Raw genomic sequence first — 10,281 nt, 5'->3', positions numbered from 1 at the left:
TGTCTGTTTTCTGAGTCTTGAATTTCACCAATTTAGGATAGAACAGTGTACAAATGTTAATAAAACTCACTTGAAAAAAGTGACTCAGTGATGGGAATATATTTGGAAGCTAGTGGCTGCCAAGTGAAGTGTCCACTGGCTGCAGTGTTACTACCTGAAACCTGTGAGTTAGTAGTGCGTCATTGAGTGTGCAGGGCCCAGGCCCTGACTATAGCATGGTTATCTTGAAACATGAGCAGGTGAGGCAATCTCTGTCCAAGAGACTAGCGATGACAGAGAAATGCCCTCGAGCTCTCCTGCCCTGTCTTAGGGAGGTAGGACCTCAGCTTCCATCCTCATAGTCTGGTGAGGAGAATTGCTGGGTACCTGTAAGGGTAGAGGGGGACACAGTGTTTGTTGTGACCGTGGGACTCTTGGATGACGTATGTTAAGGTTTGGGTCTGGAGTGATTCCCAGCTGATGGTGCTGTTGAGAGAAGGTAGGTCACTGGAGGTGTGCCCTTCAAGGGGCTCTTGGGGCCCACCCCTTCCTCTCTGCTACCTGGCCAGCATAGGGTGAGCAGCTTTGCTCCACCACGTGCTCCTTGCCATGATGCTTTGCCTGACCACAGGTAAAGGAAATGGAGCCCAGCCGGCCATGGATGAAGCCCTGAAGCCAAAATAAACCTTCTTTCCTCAGGTAGTTCCTGTTGTCACAGCAATAGGAAGCTGGCTAGCACACTCCTGGGTAGTGCTTCTGCTGAGGGTCCTCTCAGACCCTGAGTGGTCTGCCTGGTGCAAAGACAGTACAGTCATGAGCAAATGGGCTGTGCCCTTTAGCTCAGCTAGTGGCTGGAGGCTGGTGGCCAGGGCAAATGTTCATATGGTGCAAGGACTGTTGTAACATAGCTTATCTCATCACCAGCTCACCTCCCTAAGGTCCTCAGGGATCCTGGGTCTTTCTTCCTGGGGTTTCCAGAAAGAAAGGTCAAAGAGCTCTGGTCAGAGGTGGGCAGGGAGTGTCAAGACTAGAGTTCTCTGGGGTTTGAACCAAGGCTTGGTGGCTGCTGGGCAAGCACTGTACCACTGAGTTACACTCCCAACCTGAATTGTCCGTCCTCACAGTGAGCAAAGCCCCAAAATAGTGTCAATCCCAGGGACCACCTGCAGAGACACTGGCTTCCAGCCAATGGGTGACTGGTGGGTAGAGCCAGTCCCCATCCAGTAGCAGTGGCTGCAAGCACAAAGTGGAAAGCAGAGCTGTGGGCCAAGCAGAACTCTCACTTGTGCCTCTGGAGCCCCTCAGATCTCAGGCCAAGAGTGCTGTATTCAAGGGTGGCTCACAAGTGAGCCAGAGACGAGCACAGCTGTGTGAAGACAAAGCTGAATTGCTAAGTGCCTCGTTAAGTTGCTGAGGCTAGCATTGAACTTGCATTTTTCTTGCCTCAGCCTCCTGAGCCACAGGGATTAGAGGTGTGTGCCACCGCACCCAGCTCAGAAGTATCCATTCTGTACAGACCCTGTGCATCTCCTGCACTTGTCATCTGACATGAGCCATGTGGTAAATTGGGGTCCAGCATTGGCAGAATAGTTCCGGCTGAAGACCTGCGAGTAGTAGTCGCAGTTACCTGAGTGGTGTTCTGTCTTTGGTGCCAAGAGGTTCGACTTGATTCTTGGTGTTCAGTGTGCTGCTGGATTTTAAGTGCTGTATGCAGAGTGTCAAGAAATGCTTCACTGTGCTACCTTTTTGGATTCTTCAACCTTTTTTATTATTTATTTATTTTTTTATGGTACTTCAGATAGAAGCCAGGGCCTTGGGCTTGCTGGGCTGGTGCAGAACCACCAAGCTGCCCCCAGCCCTTCAGTGGGATTTTATCGTCACTTTACATGTTTGCGCTTGAGATCATGAGGACAAAATTTAACCAGTAATTTACCATGGCAGTGCTTCGTGGCAGTGCTTTTTAAAAAATAAAAAGTACAGTCTTTTTATTTTTTTTTTTTCTGTCAGTACTGGGGATTGAACCCAGGGCTTGGTGCTGCTAAGCAAACACTGTACCACTGAGATATATTCCCAACCTGGATTTTTAAACATTTAAGATTAAATGGCACACCTGTAATCCCAGCAGCTCAGGAGGCTGAGGCAGGAGGATCACAAATTAAAAGCCAGCTTCAGCAACAGTGAGGCACTAAGCAACTCAATGAGACCCTGTCTCTAAAGGAAAAGTCCAAAATAGGACTGGGGGCTGGGGATGTGGCTCAAGCGGTAGCGCGCTCGCCTGGCATGCGTGCGGCCCGGGTTCGATCCTCAGCACCACATACCAACAAAGATGTTGTGTCCGCCGAGAACTAAAATAAATAAATAAATTCTCTCTCTCTCTCTCTCTCTCTCTCTCTCTCTCTCTCTCTCTCTCTCTCTCTCCTCTCTCTCTCCTCTCTCACTGTCTCTTTAAAAAAAAAAAAAATAGGACTGGGGATGTGGCTCAGTGATTGAGTGCCCCTGAGTTCAATTCCCAGTACAAAAAAAAAAAAAAAAAAAAAGAAAGAAAAAGAAAAGAAAGAAAGAAAGAAAAAAAAAAAGGATTAAATGAAGACAGGGGGATGGTAGAGTGGTTGGTGGTGCTTGCCTGTACACATAAGACCCTCGGTTTGATCCCTAGTACCAAAAAAAAAAAAAAAAAAAGTTAATGACTGCAGGTCATAAATAAATGTAGCTAAATTGTAGTTGAGGTTACTTTGATTCTAAACTTTTTACTCTTTTATTTATTTATTTTTTTTGGTTAAGATAATTCTGTCCACAGCCAGAATAGTTCAAATAAAGTGTTTCTGAGAATTTTTTCACTTTGGTACTGGGGATTGAACCCAGAGGCTCTTCACTACTGAGCCATATATCCCTAGCCCTTTTTATTTATTTAAAAATATTTTTATTTATTTACTTATTATTTATTTTTTAAAAAATATTTTTAGGGGCCTGGGATGTGGCTCAAGTGGTAGTGCGCTCCTCTGGCATGTGTGGGGCGCTGGGTTCAATCCTCAGCACCACATAAAAATAAAATAAAGATGTTGTATCCACCAAAAACTAAAAAAATAAATATTGAAAAAATTATCTCTCTCTCTCTTTATGGACTTTTTAATTTATTTTTATGCAGTGCTGAGAATCAAACCCAGTGCCTTACACATGCTAGGCAAGTGCTCTACCACTGAGCTACAACCCCAGCCCTTTATTTTTTATTTTGAGACAGAGTCTCGCTAAGTCACATAGGGCCTCACTAAATTGCTAAAGGCTGGCTTTGAACTTGTGATTCTCCTGCCTCAGCCTCCTAGGTTGCTCTCTGAGCTTTTTAAAATATCTACAAAATAAAGGCTATCTCAGTAATGTATTTTATACCGACTTTTCCACAAAATGTTTGCTTGATAAAATATTTTTTGATATTTATTTTTTTAATTTTTTTTATTGTTGGTTGTTCAAAACATTACATAGTTCTTGATATATCATATTTCACACTTTGATTCAAGTGGGTTATGAACTGCCCTTTTTACCCCGTATACAGATTGCAGAATCACATCAGTTACACTTCCATTGATTTACATATTGCCATACTCATGTCTGTTGTATTCTGCTGCCTTTCCTATCCTCTACTATCCCCCCTCCCCTCCCCTCCCCTCCCCTCTTCTCTCTACATTTTTTGATATTTAGACTATGACTAAAAATGTCTTAAAATGTGGGGCTGAGGCTGTGACTCAGTGGCAGAGCACTTGCAAGTGTGAGGCACTGGGTTCGATCCTTAGCACCGCATAAAAATAAATAAATAAATAAAGGCATGCTGCCTACAACTACCAAAAAAAAAAAAAAAATTAAAAAGGTCTTAAAATTGGCTCTCTGCCCCCCTCTGTGTTGGGTGCTGTCTGTGGACAGTGTCATTCATTTATAGTGTGGCCCTCCAAAGCACCAAGGTCAATAGCAGTAGGGCGTGTGGTCTCCCCCTTGTCCTGATGCTGGGGCAGGAGCCAGTCTGCCCCAGGCCTTGGTATTAACAATGCCCAGTGGAGATGAGACTTCCTGCTTCTGGCAGCAGGGTCCCTGCTCAGAACACCCCCAATGTTTTTCCCTTAGGCCTGGTAAGATTCCTTTTTATACCTATATTTATTTTACACCTATATTTTATTTCTAAGTAATTGCTTTTTCACATATATCTTCTGAATTTGTGCTGGAATGCCTGGGTTTCTCTTCAGAGACTTTTTTTTTTTTTTTTTTTTTTTTAGAGAGAGAGAATTTTAATATTTTTTTTTTAGCTTTTGGCGGACACAATGTTTTTGTATGGGGTGCTGAGGATCGAACCCAGGCCGCATGCATGCCAGGCAAGCGCGCTACTGCTTGAGCCACATCCCCAGCCCTCTTCAAAGACTTTTCATGGTGAGATCCATGTTTTCTGAGGGTCATTATGTCTACCTTCAACTTGAACAGCTGTGCTGTCTGGCTGCATAGACCTGCTCTTGACTGCCACTCTGGCATCTCCCAGGATCCATCCAGGCTCCGGCATTGAAGAGATAGGAGAGGGAACATCTAGAAGCTTGTCCCTTGATCCAGCAAGCACCCAGCCCTGTTCTGTGCTGGATGAGGCTCTGCACCACATCAGTTTATTGCTGCTCCCTGACACACTCAGACCAACAGAGTCTTGGTCGAAAGAAGAGTGTGATGATGGGGAGACTGTGTGGAGTTGGGGGTTGGAGTACATGGGAGCTCTCTATCTTCCGCTCAGTCTTGCTGGGAGCTGAAAACTTCTCTAAAACAGAAAGTTTGTTTAAGAAACAAAACCAGTCATGCTCACTGCCAAGCAGTTCCTCCACCAGGACTGCCCCGGCACCCCTACTTTCCGCCTGAGCCCTCAGCCTCCCCTCCCTGCAAAGACCTCCCTTGGTCCCGTCCTGCACAGCAGAACCCTTCTTCCCTGTTGCCCTATCCCTGTCCACCAACTTTCAGAGGATGAGCTGCTGCCACTGCTGCTGCAGTCCCTATGCCACACAGCTGGTTCCCATTCTCTTCAGGGACTGTCCTCTCCCTACTCCACCCACTGCCATCTGGGTCATCTCTTCTTGTCCTTTTCTTTCTGCTATTTCTAATTACAAATGAAGAAATCTGGATTTTTTCCCTAATGGTTTTTTTTTTTAAGAGAGAGGGAGAGAGGAAGAGAGAGAGAGAGAGAGAGAGAATTTTTAATATTTATTTTTTAGTTATCGTTTGAGCCACATCCCCAGCCCTCCCTAATGGTTTTAACAAGTGTTTCACAAGTGCCAGGCCCCATACTCAACACCATGCTACATAACACTATGGAGGGTGCAGCTGAGGCTTATAGCAGGTCACAGCCAGGAGGGCCTGGCCTAAACTACCCCTGTCAGCCACCAACCTTATCAAGAGCCAGATGGCAGCAGTTACTGTCTCCATCCCTGCTGGACCATTACCCACTTGTGCCTTCCCTCCTCCTGCCCCAAATTGGGACCTGTTCTGCCTCCAAGTCACACTTGGTGGTGAAGTAACCTGTAAAGGAGTCACCAGTTACCTGCAGGGCCAGCTCCTGCACCTTTCCAGCTGCTGAAATCAGCCCCAGTGCCATACTCAAGCTGTATAGGGCAGTCCTGGGGTTTTTGATGCCCAGATGACCCCTTTTCCTGGAGGTTCTCTGTTCCCTGCTCAGGACCCTGCTGTCTGCCTCCTGTGCAAAGTCCTCCTCAGGACCTTGGGCAGCTCAACTGGCCCTACAACTAGGAGAACTCCAGTGGACATCAGGACCAGCACCTTGAAGGCAGGACCCAGCTGGCTGGAGGTGTCTGCTGAAGCCTCCAGAGGCCTGGAGGGTGCCTGGAGGAGTGGCCAAAGCTCCTAGTCCAGGGGGGCAGCCTAACCCTTGGAGAGAGCAAAGGAGAGCAGGTGCTGTGCCCAGCACACCTTGCTGGGAGGTGGGGTGCATCCCTCTTAGGAATCCCTTCCTGACCCTCCTTGGAGGTGTCCCTTCCTCTGAGTCTCCCTTCCTTCCCTCACTGCAGAAAGGCCAAATGAAGACAGCGTCTTTTGGGCAGAGAAACACCACTCTAGCCATCCTCAGCAGCGTGAGGCATGCGCACACTGGTGCAGCCATCGCTGCCCTTTGCAGAACTCTCTCATCTTCCCCAACGGAAACTCTTCCCATTGAACCTGGACTCCCATCCCCCATCCCCTAGTGTCCCACTCTGCCTCCTACCTCTATGAATGTGACTGCTGTGGGGACCTCACCTAAGTGGAATCCTACAGGACTTCTCTGTGACTGGCTGACGTCATGCAGTACAGCGTCTTCAAGGCCACTCTGTTGTAGCCAGGGAATATGTGTTTGCAGCCAGTCACTACACACAAGAGCAGTAGGTCCTCACAGCAGGGTGTGCCTGAAGGCTCTATCAGAACGTGCTTACCCAGCAGGTGCTCAGCAGCACTGATGCCTGCCCCACCTGTCACTGCCCTGGGAATCCAGCTGTGCACTTGACCACCTGGCTCTCAAAGGCCCCTCCCTTCTGGTCCTTTGCCCACCCACTGGATGGCACCCTCCTCATAGGGCAGACACTGCTCACCAGGCTGCCAGGAAAGTTATCTCTTCGCTTTTATACTGTTGAAAATGAATTGATCCATCTCCCAGAAACGTTCCAGCTGCTTCCAGCTGCATTCTGAGCCACTTGCTACTGATCCTCATAATGTTTCCACTTTGTCCTGAGTCAACCCATTGGTGGAAAAGTACAGGGGGAGGAGGGTGAGTTGGGGGAAGGAGGTGAATGGCTGGCCAGAGCAGCTTCCATCCCTGGTTGACTGCACTACTGCCCCAAGCTCCCACTCATCCCCAAGGACAAGTTTGTCATTGAGTGAGGCCCAAGGCTTGGTGCTGGTGGAAAGCCACAGTGGTAGGCAGACAGCCCCAGAGAGGATTGACGGTTCCTTTGCTTTTGCCCCCAGCCCTAGCCATATCTAGCAGAGCAGCACAGCGGCCCAGGCTGGCTGTGAAAGACAGGCAGCAGCTTGGGAACAGTACTGGGCCAACAAACATCTGATTTTATTTATTTATTTTATTTTTTTAATTTTATTTTTTTTTAAAGAGAGAGTGAGAGAGGGGGAGAGAGAGAGAGAGAATTTTTAATATTTATTTTTTAGTTTTCGGCAGATACAACATCTTTTTAGTTTGTATGTGGTGCTGAGGATCGAACCCGGGCGGCACGCATGCCAGGCGAGTGCGCTACCTCTTGAGCCACATCCCCAGCCCACAAACATCTGATTTTAAAAAGTAGTGTCCAGAATGGAGTTGGAAGCTCCTCAAGCGTGGCCTTGTGGTCAGGAAATCCAGCAGCCCTGGCCTGGCTTGGTGTCCCAGGTGGAGGAATGTGGCACGCTACCTGCAAAGACCCAGCCCCATTTGGGAAGATGAAAGAGTTCTCTGGTGATGATTTGAGGGTCGCACAACAGTATGACTGTACATAATGTCACCAACTGCCCAATTAAAGTGGCCAAAGTGAAAATGTTATGTTATTTTGCCACAATTAAATTTTTATTAATTAATTTTGGTACTGGGGATTAAACCCAGGGCACTTAACCACTGAGCCACATCCCCAGACCTTTTTGTTTATTTTTTTATTTTGAGACAGGGTCTCATTAAGTTGCTTAGGGCCTCATTAAGTTGCTGAGGCTGGCCTTGAACTTATGATCCTCTTGCCTCAGCCTACCAAGCTGCTGAGATTACACGCGTGTGCCATTACACCTGGATTAATATTTGTTTTTATTTTTGGTGCTAGGGATGGAACTCAGGGCCTTGTGCATGCAAGACACACACACTACACTGAGCTACACTCCCAGTCTAATTTTGGGAATGTAATACTTATAAAATTAAAATTTCTAATACTTATAACATTTTTTGATGAACAATATATGTGGGTGTGCATATCCATATGATTATATGTACATATATGCATATTAAAGTTAATGACACCTGCTTTTTTTCTTTATTGTTTTTCTTTCTTGCCGTGTGTGTGTGTGATACTGGGGATGGAACCCAGGACTTTGCAGGTTAGGCAAGCACTCTAACACTGAGCCACATCCCCCACTCCCTTTTTAAAATTTTTTCAATTTTGAGTCAGTTGCTTAGGCTGGTCTCAAACTTGCCATCCTCCTGCCTCAGCTTCCCAAGTCCGAGTGGCTGGGATTAGGGGTGTGTGCCATAGTGCCTGTCTTGTTTTTTTTTTTAATTGTGGCTTTCAGGAAATTTCCAGTGACACTAGGGTTCACAGTGTGACTTCCTTAGGCAGTGCTTCTGTAGTGATAGGCCGAGAACATTTCAGCTTGCAGAGAGCCCTCACAGAGGCCAGGACTTGCTGACAGATAAGCTTGTCTCACAGAGGGCTGATGGTCAAGCTGGGCCTCAGTGGGCAAGTTCATTTGTCTCTTAGATATTCAGGTCAAGGAGCATTTTCTGCCCAGGGCACTTGCCAGGCACAAGAGGTGGCCCATGGCCCCAAAAAGCATCTGCCAGGACAAGCTGAAAACAATTGTCTTCCTCCTCCTTCTCCTTGAAGAGGCTCTGTGCTCACATGTATAGAAACAGCTCATGACACCTTATAAATACATACAATTTTTACGTTGCTATATATCAACTGAAAATTAATTTAATGCAAGTCAGTGGTAAAGTGCCTCTGGGTTCAATCCTCAGTACCAAATAAAAAATAAATAGATTTAATTAAAAGCAAAAAAAGAACAGGCCCTGGGATGGAGCTGCACTGAGAACAGATCAGCAGTCGACCCTCAGGAGATGTACTTGCCTCCTCCATCTAGGAGGACTGTGGCCTCCCGACCAGCTTGCCTGTGGAGAGGCCTCTGACCGCTGAGAGGGCCTCCAAAACTTGCATCCACATCTTATCCCTCTCCTGAGTGTAACCTCACTTGGAATCAGGTCCTTGTGGGTGTCAAGGATCTCAGGAGGTCACCCAGGATTTAGGGAAGCCCTACATCCAAAGGACAGTGTCCTTGAAGAGGAGGAGAAATTTTACACATGGAGACACAAAAAAGAAGAGCATGTTGCCACAAAGACGGAGACCAGAGAGGTGTGTCTGCGGACCAAGCAGCATCAAGGGCCATGAGGAGCCTCCAGGAGCAAGACAGGGGTATGGAACAGGATCCCTGAGCCTCCAGAGAACCAGCCTGTCCACTGGTTGATGCTGGGCCTTTGCCTCCAGAACTGTGAGGATGGATTCCTGTTGTTCTTGGCTCCCAGGTCATGGTAATTTGTCACGACAGCCACAGGACCACACTTCCAGAATCAGAGCTGAGGAGGGGACCAGCAGGACTCCACAGCATTTGAAAGAGACCTGGCTGATATGTGGTCCTGGGAAAGGAGAGGAGCTTCCTGTGTGCCAGGGACTTGGCCTCCTGCGCAGCAGCTTCTAGAGTATTGATTGAGGATGCTGCCAAGGCATGGCTAATGGTCTCCCTGAGGAGCCAGCTCCCAAAGTGTGCCACACTAAATGCTTCAGACTTACTTCCTGCAGCCTACAGTGGGTCCGATGGCCAGACTGGAGTCAAGCCCTTGCCACCAGTTCTCCCCACTCTGATAGCCTCAGTTTCTCCATCTGTACAAGGAAGGTGCTCTCTGCCCTGGGTGGTATTCATGAGAAATAGGAGAAATGGTGTTCTGGGCCTGCATTGGGGGACATAAGCCATACCTGGTTAATGAAGTTCTGTAGATAAGGAAGTCATGGGGACTGGATGCAATGGACCTCCCCTGAACCCAGTGGCTCACCACCAGGTCTCCCTCTGAAGCCTAGCATGTCCTCTTCAGTATCTTCCAGCTTATCCCACAGCAGAGCCATCTCCTTTGCTTGGTTTCTTGCTCAGTGTCTGCTATATTCTCCCAGGCCCAGGCCCCATCAGGATCTGTCCTGCAGGCCTAAGCAGATGGCGCCATTAGGGCTTATTCACAGAACTTAACTGCAACCCACCCCCTGTGGGTGGGGACTGGCTCTGTCCCCGCTGCGGATGCTAGCATTCCCTCTGTGTGGTGGCTGCAGCTGCATGTGCTGCTGCTGAGCCTCAGCCCCACTGTGGCCAGTGTCCCATCCCAACCTCTGGCTTTTGATGCTGCCGGAGGCCTGTGGTCCCTGCTGGGCCCACTTGTGAGTCCAGCAGGAAAAGATGCATGGCTCTCTTCTGCCAACATGGCTGTTAATCCACCAGTTTACACTCACCCCAGAGCTTATCCCAGGAAGCTCTGCTAGAAGCCTGACTGGGTAAGCTGGACCATCGTAA

This window comes from Urocitellus parryii, chromosome 6, assembly GCF_045843805.1.
Source record: "Urocitellus parryii isolate mUroPar1 chromosome 6, mUroPar1.hap1, whole genome shotgun sequence".
In the NCBI taxonomy this organism is placed as follows: Eukaryota; Metazoa; Chordata; class Mammalia; order Rodentia; family Sciuridae; genus Urocitellus; species Urocitellus parryii.
Note: the sequence above shows the minus strand (reverse complement) of the source record.